Source organism: Ceratotherium simum, chromosome 1 (genome assembly GCF_057802395.1).
Source record: "Ceratotherium simum simum isolate JZ-2026a chromosome 1, ASM5780239v1, whole genome shotgun sequence".
Classification (NCBI taxonomy): domain Eukaryota; kingdom Metazoa; phylum Chordata; class Mammalia; order Perissodactyla; family Rhinocerotidae; genus Ceratotherium; species Ceratotherium simum.
The window spans coordinates 82,081,375-82,105,865 of record NC_141900.1 but is presented as its reverse complement, the minus strand read 5'-3'; the positions used below and the strand labels follow the sequence as shown (position 1 = coordinate 82,105,865).

The window sequence follows — 24,491 nt, the reverse complement described above, 5'->3', positions numbered from 1 at the left end:
GCCTTGGATGTGCCTTACCTGCCACCAACTCCATCCTATCAATCCCATTATCATGGGCTTTGCCTTTATTCCCATTGAGACACAAAGGACTCCAGGCCTTGACATTTAAGCCTAGACCAGAGAAAATACCTTGAACCCATGCAGACTAGGGAGAATTCTACATTCCCCTTACATTAAGCCAATCCTGGGTGCACATTTATATCAACCAAGGAGAGCCAAGAATTCTCCAAACACAGAGAAAGAGTGGTTGAGAGATTAACAGACCTCATTCCTCTCTGGACCAAAAACTCAGTTGTCTTAGGAGTCATGTCTGTTTATCTTCTTGGCAAATGTCTTTGTCCAGAGGCACTGAGAGAATTAGGACACATTTGGGAACAAAATCATACCAAATAGGGAAATTTTTGATAACATCTTCAAATATGAATCTCTTTCTACAGAGACAGATATATTAATAATTCTGCCAGCACTTGGAAGTAAAATTGCATTCACAAAAATAACTTTCTGCATCCTTAAAAAATATCATTGCTCAGTACAGAATGTTTCTCCCATGCCTGTTTCTTTCACTTAAAAGAACATCAACTTTCAAAATTTAATTGGCTACTAAACTGTCATGTCACAGATTACATAGTCACATGTAAGCTTTAAATATCATAAAAAGAAATATTCAGGGCAATGCTTATAATATTAAATGCTCAGTGAAAATGTATTAAAATAATTTTAGATTTGTATTGAAAAAAAATCTCATGTACCAATACTGAACTCTTTCATTTAGAAAGTCAAATATCCCTGAAAATAAAAGTCATATAATAAAAACTCCTTGTTTATAAAGTTGTTCATTGGTAAAGTGAGTGTAATTTTTTTTTGCTAGAATTTATCAGTGAACTAGTATTTACATGTCTGTGTATGTGTACAGAATTTGTTATCTTCCAAGGTAAGGAATGCTACACCTGAACGCAGAGCAGTCACTTTGACAAATTACTGATGAAGACAAACAATAAGCTATTGTTCACTTTTATGGAAAGGTGTTAGTTGCAGATGAAATTAGTTGAATTAAGTATGATCTGACAGTAGGATGATAGCGTGAACTAATTAGTGTAACACCAAGTGAAAGGAAGAGATAATTGGGCACCAAACCAAGATATCTCATTTTAAACAGACTCTTCTGCTCCTTTTTAAAGTATGTGAAGGAAATGACAATCTCCAAATGAATTTCTCACCTGCCCCATAAGTTAAGACCCTAACAGTGAAGAGGGTAAAATAGTATCACAAGCACCAGTGAGATTGTGGATCATTTAGCACTTTTATTTAAGTAGCCATTTTTTTCTCATTGTAAGGCCATTTTTTACAACGGTTAAGACAATAATACCTTGAAAAACAGTAATTTTGTAATTATCATTATAACCTTCTGAAGTCTTCCATCAAAGCAACTGCTGTCAATGGAAGTTGCTCAGTGTAAGGTCAACGTAGAGCCCAAGCAGGGTACAGGTGAAAGACCATCATTCTCTTCAGGTCCTGGTTCTAAAGCAGACATTCATGGCAGCAGGAATCTAAGTCCTCATGTACTGTGGCACTCTAACTCCTCATTTTTAGTTGTTGGGACGGATCATAAATGTGTCAGACTGTGGCAGACTTCACAGAGGGCTGGGTTTAACAAGGAAGAGTGGAGAAAGCACAGATCTACATTGACAGAGCATTCTAGGGGTAAAGGTTGCTTAGGCTCATCATTTCTACAATTCAAATAGAGCCAGGAACTGGTCCCCAGGTTCACAGCAGGATTGATTGGTGCCAAAGGGTTGGCAGGTTTCTAACAGCTCTGGACCTGTATCTGAGGCTGACTCACTCCCGTATTTGTATCCAAAGGGGTAGAACTTCGGTTGTTTCATCCCCATTAATGGCAAAATACCTGGACCTTCTTTTCTTGCTTGGGTCTTTTCTTTCTTTCTTCTCTTTCTCCCTTTCCCTCCCTCCGTCTCCCCCTCCTCCTTCTTTGACATCACTTCACCTCCCTCCAGATCTATTCTTGATTTTATTTAGCTCTTTTTGCTCCTACATGTGTTACCCTGGGAGTTAGGGAAGATTTGGCTTTCTGGTTTGATATTCATGCCTTACTCTCTGATGCACTTTACCTCTGGCCATACTAGAGAAAGAACAGGAATCAGAATCAAGGAAAGGTTGCAGGCAGGAAAATGGTATTAAATGACAAGTCTGGGCAATAAACAGAGAAAAAAGGATGTAAGGTCAAGAGGATAAAGGATTAGAGACAAATTAGAATGTGGTGGATGTAATGTTAGGATTTGCTCTTTAAGATAGTTACGAAGAAAAACACAAGGATGTTGGTAACCATTTATGAAGCGTCAACTGTGTGTTGCAGAAGGGAGCCAGACAGCTTAAAAGGACCTGTCCCTTAGAATGCCCTTGTCCAATCTCACCTCATCTGCCTGAACAATTCCTATTCGTTCCTCAACTCACTCCAATTGTCTGTTTCATATCACCTGTTTGTTTCTTTGACAAAATTTGTCACCATCTACAATTAATGTATTTTATTTATTTGTAAGCATATTTATTGTCTCTCTTTCCTAATACATTGTATGCTACATAATGTTAGGGGCCTCTCTTTCCTTTTTACAATTTATAGTCAGCACTAAGCATGGTGTCTGGAATAAAATTAATGCTTAATAATTTTGATAAATGCATGAATGAATGGATGAATGAATGAATGAATGAATGAATTCTAATTCAAGCATCATATCCTTTGTGTAGTTTTTGCTATACATCTTAGTAACTTCTGTCTTGTTATAATGATGGCACCGTCTATATACTATTGTATTGTGTTCTACTTTAATAAATTCATTTTTTTACTGTGAGTTCAAACAGAATTTGAGTCCCTTAAAGGTTGGGTCATGTGTTATTCCTTTTTGGAACTCCAGGCCACCTGGTATATAGTTTTGTGAATGGATGAACATTTTTGAGACAATGTTATTAGGTTCTCAGAGCCATTATGACTACATGAGAAAATTGAAATTTCACAAGTAATCAAATATGGAAAATATACTTCTTTGTAATTCAGATAGCAGAGAGGTTTATATTATTTACTTATGGAAATATATCGTAATTTAACTACATATTTTCTCCTTACCTGCAAATTCCATAGTCAATTTTAACCACTTCCTTGGCTAAAAAATTAGCTGTTCAGTGTAAGCAAATGCAAGGCTATGAAACATCTCTGAAGTATTTTTTTTAAGAATTAGTGACTGACTTCATAATTCCTCCACCTTCTTCAACTTATCAGATGTAGTAGTGCTTGAAAATAATTGTGCATTTCTCTAGAATACTTAATAAAAATTCCAGGAATATCAGAAACTTCTTGATAACAGATATTAGTTTGAAGGAAAAGTCATTTTCCACTGTTTTGCAAATTGTTCACTTAATAAGATGCCCTACATTTAATCAAATTAGAAAGAAATACTTAGACTACAAAAGTTTTGACATTTCCTTTTCTTCTTTTCTTTTTTTCTCTTTTTATTTTTTTTAATTGAGGTAACATTGGTTTATAATATTATATAAACTTCAGGTGTACATCATTATATTTTGATTTCTGTGTAGACTACGTCATGTTCACCACACAAAGACTAATTGTCATCTGTCACCATACACACATGGCATTTACTCCTTTCACACACACCCCTACCCCCTTCCCTTCTGGTAACCACCAATCTAATCTCTATATTTATGTGTTTGTTTTTTGTTGTTGTTGTTGTTTTTGTCTTCCACTTATGAGTGAAATCATATGGTATTTGACTTTCTCTGTCTGACTTATTTTGCTTAGCATAACACCCTCAAGGTTTCTTGTTGCAAATGGCAAGATTTCATCTTTTTATGGCTGAGTAGTATTCTGTAATGTATATATACTACATCTTCTTTATCCATTCATCCATTGATAGGCACTTAGGTTGTCTCGAAGTCTTGACTATTGTAAATAATGCCGCAATGAACATAAGGGTGCATGTATCTTCTTGAATTAGTGTTTTCAAGTGCTTTGCATAAATACCCACAGGTGGAAAAGCTAGATCATATGGTAGTTCTATTCTTAACTTTTTGAGGAATCTTTACACTGTTTTCCGTGGTGGCTGCACAAATTTCCATTCCTACCAGCAATGTATGAGTGTTCCATTTTCTCCACATCCTCTCCAATACTCGTTATTTTTTGTCTTGTTAATTATAGCCATTCTGATGTGTGTGAGGTGATAGCTCATTGGAGTTTTGATTTGCATTTCCCTAATAATTGGTGATGTTAAACATCTTTTAATGTTGGCCATCTGTATATCTTCTTTGGAAAAATGTCTGTTCAGATCCTTTGCCCATTTTTTAATTTGGTAATTTTGCTTTTTTGTTGTTGAGTTGTATGAGTTCTTTATATATTTTGGATACTAACCCCTTATCAGATATATGATTTGCAAATATCTTCTCCCAATTGTTAGGTTGTCTTGTCATTTTGTTCATGGGTTCCTTTGCTGTGCAGAAGCTTTTTAGTTTGATGTAGTCCCATTTGTTTATTTTTTCTTTTGTTTCCCTCACCTGGTAGAACATGGTATTCAAAAAGATACTACTAAGACTGATGTCAAAGAGCATACTGCCTATGTTTTCTTCTAGGAGTTTTACGCTTTCGGGTCATACATTCAAGTCTTTAATCTATTTTGAGTTAATTTTTGTGTATGGTGTAAGGTAATGGTCTACTTTCATTCTTTTGCATGTGGCTGTCCAGTTTTCCCAACACCATTTACTGAAGAGACTTTCCTTTCTCAATTGTATGTTCTTGGCTCCTTTGTCTAAAATTAGCTGTCCATAGATGTGTTGGTTTATTTCTGGACTCTCCATTCTGTTCCATTGATCTGTGTGTCTGTTTTTGTGACAGTACCATGCTGTTTTGATTACTATAGCTGTGTAATATATCTTGAAATCTGGGAGGGTGATACCTCCAGCTTTTTTCTTTTTTCTCAGGATTGCTTTGGCTATTCGGAGTCTTTTATTGTTCCATATAAATTTTAGGATTCTTTGTTCTATTTCTGTGAAAATTATCACTGGGACTTTGATAGGGATTGCATTGACTCTTTAGATTGCTTTAGGAAGTATGGACATTTTTACTATGTTAAATCTTCCAATCAATGAGCACAGAATATCTTTCCATTTCTTTGTGTCTTCTTCAATATCTTTCAACAAAGTTCCATGGGTTTGAGTGTACAGGCCTTTCACCTCTTTGGTTAGATTTATTCCTAGGTATGTTACTCTTATTGTTGTAATTGTAAATGGGATTGTATTCTTAATTTCTCTTTCTGCTATTTTGTTGTTAGTGTATAGAAATGCAGATTTTTATATGTTGATTTTGTATCCTGCAACTTTACTGTATTCATTTATTATTTATGATAGTTTTTTCATGGATTCTTTAGGGTTTTCTATATATAAAGTCATGTCATCTGCAAATAGTGACAGTTTTACTTATTCCTTTCCAATTTGGATGCCTATTACTTCTTTTTCTTGCCTAATTACTCTGGCTAGGACTTCCAATACTATGTTGAATAAGAGTGGTGAAAGTGGACATCCTTGCTTTGTTCCTGTTCTCAAAGGGATAGCTTTCAGTTTTTCACCATTGAATATGATGCTAGCTGTGGGTTTGTCATATATGGACTTTATTATGTTGAGGTACTTTTTTGCTGTACCCATTTTATTGAGAGTTTTTATCATAAATGGATACTGTAGCTTGTCAAATGCTTTCTCTGCATCTATTGAGATGATCATGTGATTTTTTTTTCTTCATTTTGTTAATGTAGTGTACCACATTGATTGATTTGTGGATGTTGAACCATCCCTGCATCCCTGGAATAAATACCACTTAAGCATGGTGTATGATCTTTTTAATGTATTGTTGTATTCAATTTGCTAGTATTTTGTTGAGGATTTTTGCATTGATGTTCATTGGTGATATTGGCCTGTAATTTTCTGTTTTGTGTGTTGTTCTTGTCTGGTTTTGGTATCAAGGTAATGTTGGCCTCGTAGAATGAGTTATGAAGTATTCTCTCCACTTCAGTTTTTGCAAGTGTTTCAGAAAGATAGCTATTAAGTCTTCTTTGAATGTTTGGTAGAATTCACTGGGTAAGCCGTCTGGTCCTGGACTTTTATTTTGGGGGAGGTTTTTGATTACTGTTTCAATCTCCTTACTAGTGATTACTCTATTCAGATTCTCTATTTCTTCTTGATTCAGTTTTGGGAGGTTATATCATTCTAAGAATTTATCCATTTCTTCTAGATTGTCCAATTTGTTGGCATATAGGTTTTTTTAGTATTCTTTTATAATCTTTTGTGTTTCTGTGATGTCCATTGTAATTTATCCTCTTTCATTTCTGATTTTACTTATTTGAGCCTTCTTTCTTTTTTTTTTTTGGTGAGTCTAGCTAAAGGTTTATCAATTTTATTTCAAAGAATCACCTCTTAGTTTCATTGATCTTTCTATTGTCTTTTTAGTCTCTGTTTCATTTATTTACACTCTGATTTTTATTATTTCCTTCCTTGTACTGATTTTGGGCTTTGTTTGTTCTTCTCCTCCTTTGTTTATAGTTCCTTTAGGTGTATTTTTAGATCGTTTATTTGAGATTTTTCTTACTTCTTGAGGTAGGCTTGTTTTACAATAAACTTTCCTCTTAGTACTGCCTTTGCTGTATCCTATAAATTTTGTATGTTGTATTTTAATTTTCATTTACCTCCAGTTGTTTTTTCTTTGATTTCTTCATTGAACCAATAGTTATTCAGTAGTATTGTGTTTAATCTCCACATATTTGTGGCTTTTCCAGTTTTCTTCTTGTAGTTGATCTCTAGTTTCATACTGTTGCCTTCAGAAAAGATGCTTGGTATTATTTCAAGTTTCTTAAATTTATTGAGACTTGTTTTGTGGCCTAATATGTGATCTATCCTGGAGAATGTTCCATGTGCATTCGAAAAGATGTGTATTCTTCAGGTTTTGAATTGAATGTTCTGTATATATCTACTAAGTCCATCTGGTCTATTGTGTCAGTTAAGGCCAAGGTTACCTCATTGATCTTCTGTTTGAGTGATCTATCCATTGATGTAAGTGGAGTGTTCAATACCCCTACTGTTATTGTATTACTGTCAATTTCTCCCGTTATGTCTGTTAATAATTGCATTATGTATTTAGGTGCTCCTATGTTGGGGGCATAGATATTTACAAGTGTTTTATCCTCTTGTTGGATTGTTCCCTTTATCATTATGTAATGACCTTCTTTGTTTTGTTACAGTTTTCATTTTAAAATCTATTTTGTCTGATATAATTATTTCTATCCCAACTTTCTTTTCATTTCCATTTGCATGGAGTATCTTTTTCCATCCCTTTACTTTCAGTTTGTGAGTGTCTTTAGGTCTGAAGTGTGTCTCTTGTAGATAGCTTATATATGGGTCTTATTTTTTATCCATTCAGCCACCCTCTGTCTTTTGATTGTAGCATTTAGTCCATTGACATTTAAAGTAGCTATTGATTAGTATGTACTTATTGCCATTTTGTTACTTTTTTTCTGCATATTTTTGTAGTTTTTCCCTGTTACTTTCTTCTCTTTCTCTCTCTGCTTGTGATTTGATGGCTTTCTTTAGCATTATATTTGGGTTCCTTTCTCTTTATTTTTTGTGTATTTATTACAGGTTTTGGGTTTGTGATTACCATTAGGTTCATATATAATAACCTATGTAAATAGCAATCTATATTAAATTGATGGTTTCTTAAGCCTGACATCTTACTAAAAGCCCTACAAAAAATGTGGCACACTTCACTAATTTGCATGTCATTCTTTCACAGAGGCCTTGCTAATCTTCTCTGTATCATTCTAATTTTAGTATAAGTGCTGCAGAAGCAAGCATGACATTTTCTTTTTTTAACAATAGAAATAAGGACTCTGATTAAGGAAAATTGTTATTATTTTTCTCCATTATGGATATTAACTTTTGGTCCTTTGTCTAAACATTTACTTAGATGAAATATTCAATAAAGGTATAAGATGATGTGCTTTAGATTTCTTAAAAGAAGAGTGATGTTATCAGGCAACCAACTGTCCCGGTTTGCCTGGGACTGAAGAGTTTTCTGGGATACAAGACTTTCAGTGCAAAAATCAGACAAGATGGTTGTTCACCTTAGACTGATGTAGCATTATTTTTTTCTTTTTCAACTTAAATAATATACTTGAAGGAGCTTCTAGAATTTACAAGAATTCATCTGTAAGGTATAGTGAAAGAGAGGAAGGTAACTGATTTCTGTTTGAAAGGCTGACACTTTTATGTTTTATTTTCATCCCAAGATGATGATTATTATTTATTTATGATAGTTGTAAGGGTACATGGCACTTACAAACACATAAAAGACAAAGCCCCTGTGAGGTTTCCTATCTAACTCAATATATAGTACACAACATAAGAGCAAAGGGGAAGATAGAAAAGGGTTGAAAAAATCAATACTGGAAGGCTTAGTGAAAGAAATGCGTGCTAAACTTTCAAAGACAGCTGTCAAGGAATAAAAGGAAGTTTCTTCAAGTAGAACTAATCTAGTTTTAAACGTTTTAGAATTATACATGTATAAATAATAAGAAAATGGATTTCTATACCTTTTTTCTTATTATATCTTCCTAGTATTTTTTAATAATTTGCAATGACCTTCTTTAACCTTACCAATGTTTTCTCCCTTAAACTGTTTTCTCTGAGAGTTATATAACTACATCAGCTTCTTATGGTTAATATTTGTCAGGTGTTTTAGATGTGCCTCTTTAAATAGCATATAGCTGGAAATTTGTAATCCAATCATAGAATTTCCATCTTTTAATTGTCAAGCTTTTTACTTTTCCTCTTGATGTGTTTCTTAGTATTTTATTTTTGCCACCTTACTTGGTGGGTTTTTTTTTTTTTTTTTTTTTGGTGAGGAAGATCAGCCCTGAGCTAACATCCGATGCCAATCCTCCTCTTGTTTTTTTTTTACTGAGAAAGATTGGACCTGGGCTAACATCCGTGCCCATCTTCCTCTACTTTATATGGGACGCTGCCACAGCATGGCTTGACAAGCAGTGCCTTGGTGCATGCCCGGGATCCGAACCTGCGAACCCCGGGTCACCAAAGCAGAGTGTGTACACTTAACCGCTGCACCACCAGGCCAGCTCCTACTTTGTGTTTTTATGTTTTTTTTTTTCTTCTTTACTGTCTTCAATTGGACTGATCAAGTGTCTTTATTCCATTTTATTCCTCTAAATTATTGGAAGTTATACATTATTTTTTTGTTTTAGTGATTATTCTCAAATTTCTAATATGTATAAACTAACCTGACAAAGTCTAATATCAATCAATATCTTTATGCTTCTCACTCATAATAAAAGGAAAGTAATTTATAACCCCCTTCCATGTCTAATGTTTTAGTTATGTCTTGTTTTTAAACCACACATGATTAGTCACTTTTTACAGTAATTTTAATTTAGATTTACCACAAATTTATCAATATCCATTCTTACTATCCATTTATGAATCCTACTCCTACCTTTTGGGTACAATTTTCTTCTTCCTACAGTAAATCATTGAGTAGTAATTTAAATGATGGAGAATCTCTAGTGATTAAAAGAAAAGTTCAACAGACAAAAAATTCTCTCTATCTGAAAATATCCCCCCATCCCTCCTCTTGAAGAATTATTTAGCAGGATATAGAAATCTAGACTGATAATTATTTTCTCTTAGCATTTTAAGGATATTATTTATTCTTTATTTTCTACCCTTTCTTGTTGCTTTTGAGATATCTGCTGCAGTCCAAATATTATTTCTGTGTAGTTAATCTCTCCCTCTGTCTCCCACCACTTTCTTTCCTGATTATCTTCTCTCTCCTGGTTGTCTTTAAGACTTTTCTTGTTGCCTCTGGTGTCCAGCAGTTTCAACTAGATATGATTGGGATAACTTTATTTTTATTTATCCTGGTTGGAAATTATTTTTCTTGTGGACTATAACGATTCTTATTTTTCCCCAATCTGGAAAGACTCTTAACCATTATCATTTCAAATGCTGCCCCTCCCCTATTCCGCTTCTATAACTCATGTTAATATATATGTTGGATTTTCTCTTCTATCTTCCATGTGGCTTAGTCTCTCTTTCATATGGTTAATCTTCATACCTCTCTGGGCTACATTCTGAGAAATTTAACCAGCCAACCAATTCAACTTCTCTATTCAGCTTTACTTCATCTACTGTTTGATCTGCTCATTGATTATTTGTATTTCAAGAATCATAAAAAAAAATTAATTTCTAGAAGTTTTAAGAGATGATTTTTCCCATAGGCCTGCTCTCTTTTCATAGTGCCTAAGTCTTTCCTTATGGTTTCTATTCATATATGACTATATTAAGTATACTTATTTTTTTTCTGTTTCAGATTGTTCTATTATTCTCTTTCTTATATTTGCTGATTTGATTACCTTCATCTTACCTGGTTAGAGAACTAGCAAGTTGAGTATCCATATTAAATGTCAATGGGGTTTATTCAGGAAAGAAGACAAGCAAAAACCAAGATACACGATGTGCTTATTATGTATGAATTTGTAGGTGTGGTTTACTCCATCAATTATAATGACTGCTAAGCCAGACACCTCATAACTGTATGTACCTCATTATATAACCATAATTTTGTTAGCTTCAACACAAAGGTTTTACAGGAGCAGATGGATATGTCTACAGAATGTAAAACATTGTTTAATTTTATATAACGTGCTAAAATTATTTCACGTATTTTTTAACTTGTGTTTTGGGTGAAAATTGACCTAATTTAAGCATACTTCCAATTTATTGAAGTAGATATTTGGTTTTGCATAATTCTATAGGTTTGATGTTGTAGAAGGAAGCTTTAAACAGACGTTTTTGCAACAAGATTAACAACTGGCATAGTCTGCCTTAGCTGTGTGGGCTTATATCCTCAAGAGCTGTTGTGCTCTGTTGCATTTCCCAATTGATGTAAACCTCATTTTCTCATAAATTAATCTTTTAAAATCTTTAGAGGTGATGTTTTTAGTATTATGTTAATTATCTTCTAAAGAACATTTTTTTCTCTATAGAAATTATCTACTTATTTCACATTTAGGTGAAAGTGTAAGATATTTATTTTTAGCATGTCTGTTTCTGTAGTTCATTTGCTTTTATATCATCCATTATTTAAGAATTTCCCTTGAATTATTTGATGTCAAATAACAACAGTGCCATAAAATAAATATAAGGGCTTTTCATTATAGATATGTAAGATACAATAGTGTCTCGATTAGTTTTTGATAAATAAAAAATGTCTTTCTCCTCAAAACGACAGGAATAAAAACCTCACTATATTTATCACAGAACTTTTCTGGTACGGTAAGGAAAAGGTATGACTGCCTGCATTTCTATATTCGAGAGGAGAAAATTCAGTTAAGTTTCTGGCCCATCCCCATAGAGATTTTGAAAATGATGACAATTTCCTAGACATCAAGAATTATAAATTACTTCTAAAATAATTTTTAAATTTTGGAATAAATTATCAGAACTTCAAGAATAATTTCAAGTACAAATACACTATATAAGTTTTTGTCACTTGTGCTATTTAAATTTTCAATAGAGATTCTCATTGTTGTTACAGTTTACCTAGCAGTTTTTCTGATATATGTGTGTTCATAGAAAGATTTTGAAGATCAATGTGAGATAATGGTTGAACATAAGAATTGAGAGTAAATATGACTCTGTTTTCATTTAAAAATATCTTCATTTTTTTGAATTACTTTAATGATTTACCTTAAATTTCACATGAGCTCTGTTATGAACAACGGACTGTGAGGGCATTCTCTTCTCAGTGTAGATTTTGCTGTTTTCGCAGTCTAAGATTCCAGTTACCAGATAATAAAACAGCTAGCCTCTCTGGTTGCAAAGATAGTCTTCACGCTATAAATCGATGCACTAGTTTCCTGTAAACTGCTATGAAGCCAGACAGCCTGGAACAATTTAACACCGAGAGGTGTGAATTTCCTCTATTTATCTTAATAAACTGTTAACTTCAAAATATTTAAGTGCTTGCAGTTTTATTTCAGAATAAAATGCTCAGATCCAGTTATGGAAACTTAATTAAATCACTTTTCATTTCTCAATGTCTTTTAGGTTCTGCTATTTAAAAACTACTGTAAAAAAGGAGAGTTCTCTAGAACTAATGAAAATAATTGGTAAAACAAATTTTTGAGCATAAACACAAAAAGAATTTTAGTACACTGTCAAAGATTTTATCAATAATAACAATAACATTGAATTCGTCTATCATGTAATAAACTGTGACGTTACTACAGTTATAAATTGGCATAGAATAGGAATTGAGCTTTGTTATAAATCACTGAGTCTGGAGTGAGATTTTCTAGATTGAGGCCTTGGCTCTACTATTCACTATGTAGGATTTTTTCCGGGGTAAATTATGTAACCACTCTGTACCTTAGTTTAGTCATCTGTAAATGGGATGATTATAATGTTACTACCTCGTAAAGCTGTGATAAAGGTTAACTGAGTTGATATTACTATTTAGAACAGTGCCTGGCATATATAAATACTATATATGAATTCAAGAAATACTTAATCTAATAATGTATTATTATAGCATGTGTTGAATAACAAACATTTTCAATTTTGTGATGTTCGCTCTTTCTGGATATTGGATTGTTCTAGAGAATAACTAATACAAGTCAATCTCTCACTCAGAGGAAAAATAAAAGACTTAGCAAATTTGTTAATAACCCAGAAGTGAGAGTATAGTTAATACTATATGTTGGACAACACATTGGCATTCGAAAAGACTTGCTAGAAAAAAATCAGCTGATTCTAGCCAGATAAAATTGTATCAGGAAATATAAAGTTCTATGTTTGAATTTTTTTTTTTTTTTGGTTAGGAAGGTCGGCCCTGTGCTAACATTCGTTACCAATCTTCTTGTGTTTGCTGAGGAAGATTATCCCTGAGCTAACATCTGTGCCCTCTATTTTGTATACGGGATGCCACCACAGCATGGCTTGATGAGCAGTGCATAGGTCTGCACCTGGGATCCAAACCTGCAAACCCTGGGCCACCAAAGTGCAATGCACAAACTTAACCACTATGCCACCGGGTCTGCCCCTATATTTTTAAGATAAAATGCCAAGTCTAGAGTCTATGCAAAATAATCAATAACCATTCTATAGGTAAGAGAGATAAGGTGAACTTTACTTGAGCCAAGCTGAGGATTATAACCAAGGAAGGCAGTCTCCACAAAGGATGAAAGCATTCCAGAGAAGCATGGTTTTCAGTACAGTTTATACTTTTTTACTATTTTTTAATTTTATTTTATTTATTTATTCATTCATTCATTTTTGGTGAGGAAGATTGGTCCTGAGCTAACAACTGTTGCCATTCTTCCTCTTTTTGCTTGAAGAAGATTGTCACTGAGCTAACATCTGTGCCAGCTTTCCTCTATTTTGTATGTGGGATGCTGCCACAGGGTGGCTTGATGAGCAGTGTGTGGGATCTGAACCCTCGAAACACAGGCCGCTGAAGCAGAGCGTGCAAACCACTATACCACAGGGCTGGCCCCTCTTATAGCTTTTTAGAACAGAGAACATACATCAAACACATCCAGGACACATATTCATCAGTTTCAAAGAGGTATTCAGTTGCAAACTAGCAGGTCAACAGGACCCTGATGTCGGGAAAGGGAACTTATTTTAGGAGTACTAATATGGGCGTTAGGGATAGGGCATTAACAGTAGGGCATTACTGGCTTTGTAGGAGGGGAAGTATGCATTCTTAATTTAATGGTTAAAGTAGATGTACAATGTATGTTTGATAGGCCATAAATCAGGGTTTTTTTAGTTCACGCTGAATCAGTTTGGAATCAGAATAGTTACCCCACATATCCCAATATGTGAAAATCTCTTGTCACCATCTACAGCCTGGTAACCCAAAGTTTCTGGTATCACCCAAGTCATCTGGGAACATCATTTCAGGTAAAGGAAGTGTTGAGGAAACATAATTAAAAACAAAATCTCCTCCCAATCCAGAAAACCTCTCCACAAAGGTAGAGGAGAAAGAAAACAGTTTTACTTGAATAAGCATTTTCAGAATGCGATGCACATCACAAGCAATCTGCTGAAAGATTGCAAAGATAGAAAGAAATCTCACTCTTTTATATAGACAAGCAGATACAATGTATTACATACAGGTATTCAAGATAAACAATAACTAGTCCTCAAGAAAGAGAACTTGACAGCACCATTTGTCACACACAGTTCATTCTAAATTTACCAGGTAATTGACATGACCATCTGTGTTAGTTAATCAGCTTTATCCAAAGGGAAAATAAACTTTCCATAACTTTATGACAGGAGGTAGTTTTACAACTTGGTTTGAGGCACCCACCAAAGTAAAGTTCCAACCTTCCCACAGAAAGGGCAGATAGGGATGCTGCCTTCCTTGACGATTACATTTCAAAGAGATGGCTCCCAGTTTCCTTGAGAGAAACATACTTGGGTCAGAAAGCTGGTAAGAGGTTTATCTAGCTTCTAAAAAGATTTACATACATTTCAAAGATACAAAGAAAGAACACACAGTTACAAGTTTACTAAAGTGAATTCTCTAAGAAAAGGGGTGAGGGGGAGTCTCTTCCTTTATTTGCAACATGGAAAATTAAGTCTCTAATTTTTAATTTATATTTGCCCTTACAGTAGAAGGGAGAAATTAAAAATGAAAAAGGGAAAAGCAAAGAGAGTCTCTGCCATATATCAGCAGACTTAAGATGCTGAAAATATAAGTGGCTAAGGAGAGAAATCAAGGATATTTATTTTTTAACTACTTATAAATAAGTGATATCAAGGCAGATGGTTTTCATTAAGAAAGGAAATATATATGATAATGTAATTTAAAATTATAAGAAATATTTACCATTTATATCGAATATAAATTCAATCCAAGAAAATTATGCTTACAAATACGGGGAATAAAAAGAAAACTTTCTTCATTTGTGTCCAGGCTCCATTATTTATTGTTCCAGGAAGGTAACTGACAAGTTAAAAAGAATTGAATTGGGAAGACTCGTACACTTTCACAAACCCATTTCCTGGAACGTGCTCTGAGAAAAGAAGAATGCTTGGTAGAATAAGTATGAGAAACAATTCATTTGCCTCTCTGTGTTGGAAGTTCACAGGGCACATTTCCATATTAAAGCCTCTAAAAGAAGTCCTTTTAATTTTGTGGAAATAACATACACTATCCAAATGAAAACAAACGGAGCCTATTTTTTCACAGCTTGCTATAGTAAGGCAGTCAGCCACTATCACTTGTCTGTTGCCTTATAGATAGACAAAAATTTAGAATGGTACAAAATTTTACTGATATTATTGAGGATTTCCTAGAATTGCTTTACTTCTTTCCCATATTGAAAAATGCTGTAGAGAATGTTAAAACTATCTGACAAGTGCCTCTTAAGGTGAGTTGATCTTTTATTTTATTTAGTTTTGGTGGCTTGCATGCCATTGAAATCTTTCTTTAGTTTTAAGTCCAAAAAATTTAGGTGAAAATGTCACAGTATTAATAAATCTGAGCCAATTTAAATTAGAATACATTGTTCAACTTCCATTCATTGAGTCAAGTTTTTTTTTATTTCAGGAATTTTTCTTGATTTATATCTTTAAGTCGATTTTCTGTTCTAATTGTTCTATTCTCTTCTGTGTGGACCCTAGGTGTGTATATAATGGATCTATTTTGGCAAGCTTCCACATCTATTTCTTTCTTTCTAATAACTTAAGTGCTTTTTTCTTTTCTATTACATTTAATTCAATATACTAAAATTTATCCTTCATTTAGGTAGATTTGTTTTCAATGGTGTGGATGCTTCAATTGTTGCATCACGTATGTGGTTTTATTTTTGTTCTCACTTCTTTTGTTGTATTATTATTTCTCCTCTGAGTTCCTATATCTCTGTCTTGAAATCTTCATGCATGGAGGCCTTTTTTTTTTCCCCCATTTCCCAAGAATATGGAATTTGATTCCATAAGAAAATACTTCACCAAGGTTTTTTATCTACTCCATCTTAACATACGTTGTTGGCTGTTTTTGTTTTTAGCTTTTCATATTCTTTTATGACCTTTTCCTTGTCCCTTTTACATTGCTGCACACCTTAGATAGAACATGAGAAGTTCTTCCAGGTCCCAGTTATTTACAGACTTTAATGTGGGAATAGACCAGAAGATTACTTTAGGCTAACATGAAAAAGAGTGTGGTAAACCACTTTGTTGCAAAAATGGAATATATGTAGGTTTTTCTTTCTTCAACACCAACTCCCTTGCAACTCCATGAAGACAAAGAAGGAACAGGAAGCCTTCTTCAGCCCACACACTAGATCTTGATGTCCAATGAGTTAATTTTCCACTGGACGGTACCAACCACTCTGAAAACCTGCTGCTCTGACAGATTTGCTCATGATCTGAAGTGGTTGATGATCTTTCTCAGCCTTCTCTCTCAAAATGGTCCAGTGTTCAATGCATTTGGGATCCTTTATTAATATGTTTTAAAGTTTGGGATTATTGGTGTTAATATAATCTAAGATAAAATTTGTACTTCAACTTTTCATTTTCTTTGCTAGAAGAGGACAGAGCTTTTGTTCCTCCTCCAGCTTAAAGGTGAATATCTCCATTGTGTATTTTTCTTTTTTTGAGGAAGATTGTCCCTGCACTAACATCTGTTGCCAATCTTCCTCTTTTTCTTTTTTCTCCCCAAAGTCCCAGTACATAGTTGTATATCATAGTTGTAGAGCTGTGGCTCTTCTATGTGGGATGCTGCCTCAGCATGGTCTGATGAGTGGGGAGTAGGCCCGCTCCCAGGATCCAAACCGGTGAACCTTGGGCTGCCGAAACAGAACGTGCGAACCCAGCTGCTATGGAACCGGGCAGGCCCCACCGTTGTGTATTTTTTAAGAGTAAATCTTTTACTGTCTTTTTCATTTTATCTATAAGTATTCTTTGATTCACACTTTCTACCACTTTGGAGTCAATTTGAGTAATTTATATTTCCCTGGAAAATTATCCATTTCAAAGGCGTTAAATTTTATTGGTGTACATTTTTACAGAGCATTATTTTATATCCTTTAATATTCTACATCTATTATAGGCCCCTTTATTATTTCTGATATTTGGTAACGTCTAGACTCCATCTGAAGATGTTAATTATGTGCCTTTTAAAGTCTCCTGTTTGATCTCTAAAACCTTGAGACTAATTTCTTGTCAAATTGGGTTTGGTGACTTATGTTAATAAAGCATATTTTTCTCAAAATTTTGGTGATGCTCTTGCTAGCTCTTCATACTTTTGTTTGACAATTTCTGTTTGCCTGGATGTGGATGTATGTTCTGACATCAGAGCTGGCCTCAGGAGATTGTTGGAGCAAAATGCTGGTGAACTATGCCAGAAAGTTCTGTCTGATTATGTCTGGCTTCAATGACGCAGGCACTCACCCTTGCCATTTTTGCTCCGAGGGCAAACGCAGCTGATGCCCAGGGAAGGAGAGGACTCTGTCCAGCTATTCCACGTGCACTCACCCAAATAATCCCTTCTTTGGGGGCCTCCCCAACTATTTGAATGTGTTGCTCTGAGCGTGAAGCATCCTTTGGTACCATTTCACATCTGCTGCTCAATCCTCTTCTGTATGTCTTTTGGGCTATGGTTTACATGAGCCTTTTTTCTGTTTTCTGTATTTAATGAATTCCTCAAATTACATGCCTAATTGATAAAAGATATTCTAGCTTTCCGTCACCACTTTAGACCTATTATTTTGTAAAATATATGTGTCCATGTAAAGGCAGTTTGGGTTGGAGAGGGTTCTTAGGTTTTGTCAGCCATCTTCATCCAATGTCCTTGTCCAGCACTTCCTATGATTATTGTTTGAAACCTGATTTTTCTCTGACCAGAGTTAAACATTTCTAAGAAAGCAATGTAGTATCTGTGTGGATTTATCTCTTCTAGAAATTCGGGGGTTTGTTTGTTTTAATGGTATTTTTTGCGAGAGAATTTGTCACTTGCAGAACGTTTTTTTCCGTATGTGTTCAAAGGATGAGGCAATTTATAATGGCCATAATGGTAGAAGAACAGCCTGATTATACTTTATGCATCAAAACCCAATAATTCATGGTCCAAAGATCTGAAGAATATCATTAGATATTTTATTATCTAATGGTCTCCATTGAAATGGGACCTTTTAAACTTGTGATTTATGTTATTTTGGGGTTTTAAATATTTAGTAGTGTCCATGTTTTTCATCTCTGTGGTAGTCATCAGCACACACTGCAAATATCAGAGTACAGGCATAGCACAGATGAATCTATGCAAAAACGTGGATATTTGAACTCTCACTTAAATGGCTGTTGTTTTTATGTTTGCTTTCATTAAAAAATGGGAGATATGTTAAAGATAACTTGGAAAGTCTTATATTAAAACTTGGATCTATCTGAATGTAATCAAACTATGTAATTATAACTAGAATATGTTTAAACCATCAATCTATAAATATGACTCTAGGTGTAGTATGTATTTTATTATTTGACTCTGGGGGAAAGCTGGAAAAGAGGATAAGAATGGAAGTTAGGAAACCATTTTAGGAGGCTATTGCTTTGAAACGGTGAGAGGTAATTAGCTTGATGGAGGTGGTGAGAAGTGCCTGGATCCAGGATAGGATAAGTTCTGAAGACAAGAACAGATAAGAGACAACAGAACTTGCTTACAGATGGGTTATGGAGTGTTAGACGATGTATTAAGGGTATCTTCAAGGTGGTTTTGCCTGAGTAATTAATTGCATGAGGTGGTACCATTCATTGAGTTAGGGAATATTAAAGAGGAGCAATTCGGGATTCATAAAATCAAGAGTTCTCTTTTGGACTTGTCATGGTTTGAAAGTTGGAGATATCTTCTAGACATATGAGTAGAGATATCTAGTATGCAATTGAAAATACAACTCCGGAATTCATGAGAAATATAAATTTTAGAGATATATGTCTAGAGCAGAAGATACAAATTGGGAAGTCATGAGCATATAACCGCATTGAGAGTGGGAAGGGAGTGAGTCACCAATAGACTGTCAGCTGTTTTAGGATGGTGGATGAATGAGAAGTTAAAATCAGAATTCTTAGAGGCTATTTTTAATTCTCCCATCTGGTATCAGATTTTGCTAAGTGAAGATTATTAGTGATGTTAGATCTCTTGCACCTGTAAATTCCCTCATGTTCGCCTGAAAGAAGGCTGCTTTTGACAGCCAGTAACAGAAAACTGAAAACTCAAAATGACTTAAACAATAAGGAAATCTGCTAGCTCATATAACTAGAAATTTAGAGACACGTGAGGTTTCAGAGTTAGTTGATTCAAGGGCTTAACACTACCATCAAGTTCGCACAATTTTTTTAAAAAACCCAACATTCTGCTCAGTCACAACAGATTGTCTTCCTCTTAAATCTGGTTCCTTTTCGGTCATGGCCTGGCTGCCAGGGGTAACTGGCCTACATGTTTCCTCACTTAGTACTAGGAAGAGGGGAGGCTAATTTCTCACATTATCTCTACAGACAGAGAAAAACATTTCTCCCAGAAGTCCCCAGCAAACACCTCTTCCTCTCTCCTTGGCATGCACTGGGTCACATGCTCATTCCTGGATCTGTAACTGTGGCAGAGGAGATAGGATTTTTCTGTTGGAGGAATAGATGGTTTGATATAAAGGATATTGGGCAGAAATGGAAAGAAAATAGGCATTTCTAAGATAAGGAAAAATTAGGGAGGAGATTGATCAGGATTAATATTATTAGTATTTGGAAGTCTAATATGGATAGGATTAGCAGATTACTTGGAGTACTTAAAAAACTCTTGATATTCAGATATAAATGACAAGATAAAAAGAACAAATTTCCTTTTAACATTTTCTTTCATTCTAATAGACTTACAAGACTCTGTTAAACAAACATGACTCTAGACTTTGGACCCACCTGTTTACATAATCTTAATATGAAAATAAGTAGGAATGGCAAAGGATTTGTTTTTCTCTATCTGTTCTATGCCTTTGGCTGTGCCAGACTCGGACACTTCACTCTGGGTTGAATATACCCTAATTAAACTGAAGTTTTTCAAATGTAATTACATGGTAATCATTTTTATTCTGCTCTAATTATAGGAAAGATATCTTGGACTAATTTTTTACTATTGAGAATTAGATAAAAGTAGGGTCAACACAAATGACATTTTAGTCTCTAATTAATACAGTAGCTATTACCCTATCTTTCTACCAACACATAACCTTTGATGGGTAAGTTGTGGTGAGAAAAGATAAATGTCATTTAGCCATAGCAAGTCTCACTGTTATTGTACACAAGTGAAAAATGGATAAAATACCCTCAATTTTCATCAAAGGAACTCGGTGATGTTGATTTTTCCACTTCCTAAAAAATGTATGAACGTAATGAATAAATGCAGATTCTATTTAAACTAATGGAAGAAATACCTGACAAAATTGCAAAATGTCTGTGTTAAAAATGCATTTTGAACCTAAAGCAAATGGTTCTCAATTATTCCAAATAACCATGATGAATTTTAAAAACATGCAACCTTCTAATAAATTTTCCTTTATTTAAAACTATTTGTTATAAAGGTTTTAAAAGCATGCCTATTTTTGATCACTTAAAAAAGAAGGGAAAGAAAGAGAAAATATCAGACTAACCAATTGTTACCTGCTACCATGCTCTCCAACTTTTAGAGGTGGACCATTGTCTTTTCAAAAGAAACAAATCATCAGTACAATTTTTTAGCCTAAGATTATACAGAAAAAACATTCTATATGTGTTATTGCAAGGTTTTCCAGCACATAGACATAGCCCCATGGGATAAAATGTAGGGCATGTATAAAAGAGAGACTCTAAACTCAACATAAACCCCTACTTCTACAGTGTAAAGAAGTTGGAAGATCCTCTTTGACTAATCTATCCTTCATGTCTCTTCCTTTCCAGCAGATCTTTTCCTCTTTTTTCTTCATCTCCCTTCTGCATGTGCTGCCTCAATTATACATGTATCAAGCTGAACATAAACCAAGTTCCTTACTTCCTCACTGTGAGCTTTACTTTATTCTATATATATATATATACGTATATATATATATACGTATATATATATATACATATATATATCTTTTGGAATAGGTGAATGGAGCACAGCACAGGCATCAAAGAGTGGCATCTCTTCTGGGAATCCTAAAACCCTTTGGCTTTTTGCTGATTATTCCTCAATTTTTCGCTTTTCCCCATCTCTACAGAGAAACCTGAGAAGCAACCATTTTCTTAGGCAACGTGGTTCTTCCCACATGCAGGCCCCTGGGGTCTTGTTTATTTTCTATAAGCAGGCTTGTCAGAAAATATTTTTCTGAATTAACACTAATTAATGTTTGTGATGCAGTTTTTTTTTTCATCTCAACATATATCTTTAGTGTTACTTAACCAAGTAAGAGACAGGCTATCTCAACCCTGTGCCTTTTACATACTAGGAGTGACCCAGGTGCCACATGGCATGGTCCAAAACAGGAGAACAGCCTATTCCTCCTCACGGTGAAATCTTGGCCCCTCTTGCTTAGTCCATGCCTTGCTTCACACATTCAAATCCCCTGTTATGCTAACTTGACTTTTAGACTGTGATTTTCTGTTTCCAGCCATTCACTTTTCCCTTAGTGTATGCTTGGTCCCTTAGAATTCCTCTCAGACAGGGCTTTTCACTCAATTTGATTTGAAGGAAACTAGAAGTTATGCATGTACATGTAAAAAAATTTACTACTAAAATACAAAAGTTTTGGGGAGACCCTTTCAATAGACACTGATGTTTTTCTCAATTTGTGGTACTCGATATTATGTTTAAAAACATATCTTTATTGTCTTCCCAATATGCACTGAGTGATTACACATATTATCATTTAAATTTATGATTTAAACATAAATTTGCTATAAACAATATAAAAATTTGATGCTTTATTGAAATAGGATTTTATAAATTGATCAGATGTTCAAAAGGATTGGATAAAAATGCTATTAGATAACAAGGAAATGAACTCCAACTAATGTAGCCTAGACAGTACTGGTGGTAAATCTTGGGAAGAAGTAGAAGATGATATTGTCAAGCTGTAGGGATGTAAAATGATAACAATAGCTTGCAGGAAGATAGTAGGCTGCAATAGGACTGTGTTAATGAGTCTGCAATTAATGCAAAGGAAATAAATTCGAAGTGTTGGGTGACTAGGAAATTCAATTCAAAATTTCAACATAAACAAGTAAATAGTAAAGAGTAATTTGAGACGGCTAATGAGAGGGAAAAAGTGCCAGAAATTTGCAGGTTAATTCCTTTCACCTTTGATCAATTACTTATAATAACAGCACTGAATCTTTATATTTATGCTTTTTTTAATAAAAATACCCATTCCACTTCCGGTGCTCATTATTTATTAGTGAGAATCTAATTTTAACTTTTCTTAAAATGGAACATTTTTACATTGCAGATTTTATATCAAGACTTTCTTCATTGCACCTTTAAAAATTATAACTTTAATAGTTTTTACATTAACTGTTAGTCTTGGAGTAGATTTTTATGCTGCTTCAATAGATACACAAAACAGTAATGGATTGTTTTGTCATATATGACTTCAGTGCCTTATCTGGTTGACTCCAGTACTTTTCTCCCTCTCTTATTATCTTAAGTTGTACCGTATATTCATATTAAATGGTCTTCATTTGTAGGGCAAACTAATTGCTAATGTGAGAGAAACCAGTATAGGCTCTGAAGCCATATGCATCCCCAGCTCTGCCACTAATTGGGAGACCGTGAAGAAGAAACAAGATTGGACATTACCTGGATGTGTACCAAGTATTTGGGTCCTAGAGAAATTGAGAATAATCACACACAAAAAAGCACTTATAGACACTTCTGTTAGATATCTTTATCACAATAGAATACAGACATTTACAGACTAAATAGAGGAAAAGAAAGAACTGTAAAGGATTCAGTTGACAGAGGATAAGAAGAAAACTAAGAATATGTAGTAGCAAAATGAAAATGCTTTTAAAAAAATAAGTAAGAAAGACTATAAAGTGTCCTTTTGGCATAGCAACAAAGAGGTCTTCAATAATCTTGGCAAAGGCAGTTTCAGTGTGATGGGGTTGGGGTGGGGGTGAGATGGAGTCGGGGAAGCCACAGGTGGGGAAAGAGAAACATTTTTTTCCTGAGCATTTGTTCATTTAACAAATATTTAGCCCCTGCAATGTGCCAGACACTGCACAGGCTCTATGCATGTAACAGTCAACAATTCTCCCTGCTCTTCATATGCTTAGGTTATGGAAGAATGTGTTTAAATGCCAATGGCAAAAATAAGGAGGAAAATTTGAAAATATGTTGAGAGAAGATTTATAATTGACGATGGAGGTGGAATGAAAGTGGCCAGGATTCAGAGTCAAGGTGGAGGACTTCACTTAGCGAGAAGGAAGAGTATTTCTGAGCTGGGTGAGACCAGTGTAGGAAGGGAGGATCTAAGCGTTTCTTAGCATAGTTTTCCTCAAATGGACAGCTCCTAAGCTCAGACTCTTGTCACCGCTGCTCTGTGCACATGGTGCATACAGGGGTGGGAGGGAAAACGGAAGATGGGTTAACACCGAATGCTTCCTGCTGAAAAAAATAGTTACTTTAAAAATAGTCAGCTACTTCCTCCTGCAAATATGTATCTACAGCAGATATTTTAGTCCAAATTAGCCTCGGAAATATTTATGTAATTATTACATTACGGTTTTGCACTGAAGTAGTTTCACTTAAATCAAATGATCGGAGGCATAAGTCAGAAATCTGCAGAAGATTCACATTTAATAATACATCTTATTAGTTATACCGCAGAATCATAGCCCTATAAGCCAACGAAGAGGTCAATCAAATCTGTCTGAAAATCGCATTACTCACTAGGGGACTCTTCTCTTCGTCAAACTGCATTCGGACGCTTTCTTCCGCGAGAAGAGAGCTGAAGGTTAAACGAAGGGTCTGACCCACAAGAGCTTCCAATCTACCTAACGGAATCTCAGAGCCCGCCCTGGTTCTGGAAAGGCGTTTTCTTGGTTAGAGGACTTAGGAATCGCGCAGCGTACCGCCCCCGCATCCCCTGGAGGAGCCTCCGGCCTCGACCGCCGGAAACTGACAGGGGGCGGGGCTCAGGGGAGCGGCGAAAGTTCCGGGCTGATGCTGTACCGCCACCCGACGCTCCCTTTGGCGCCGCACCCTCTACGTAGTCCGTGAAACTTCCCGGGCATCTTAGCCCTGGGACCCATCACCCAGTTTATCCTCCGCGGGCGCGGGAGCGAGCGGCAGTTGATCCCTGGCGACCGCGTACGCATGCGTGTGACTGGGCCGCCAGCGT

At 35.0% G+C, this 24,491-nt stretch overlaps 1 non-coding gene across 1 annotated transcript; it reads right to left on the bottom strand.

Moving 5' to 3' along the window:
• Window positions 1-7,810: 7,810 nt before the first annotated feature.
• Window positions 7,811-7,917, bottom strand: LOC147918262 (U6 spliceosomal RNA). Its single transcript, XR_015553517.1, has one exon. It is a non-coding gene; the product is annotated as a U6 spliceosomal RNA (small nuclear RNA).
• Between the last annotated feature and the right edge of the window lie 16,574 nt (window positions 7,918-24,491).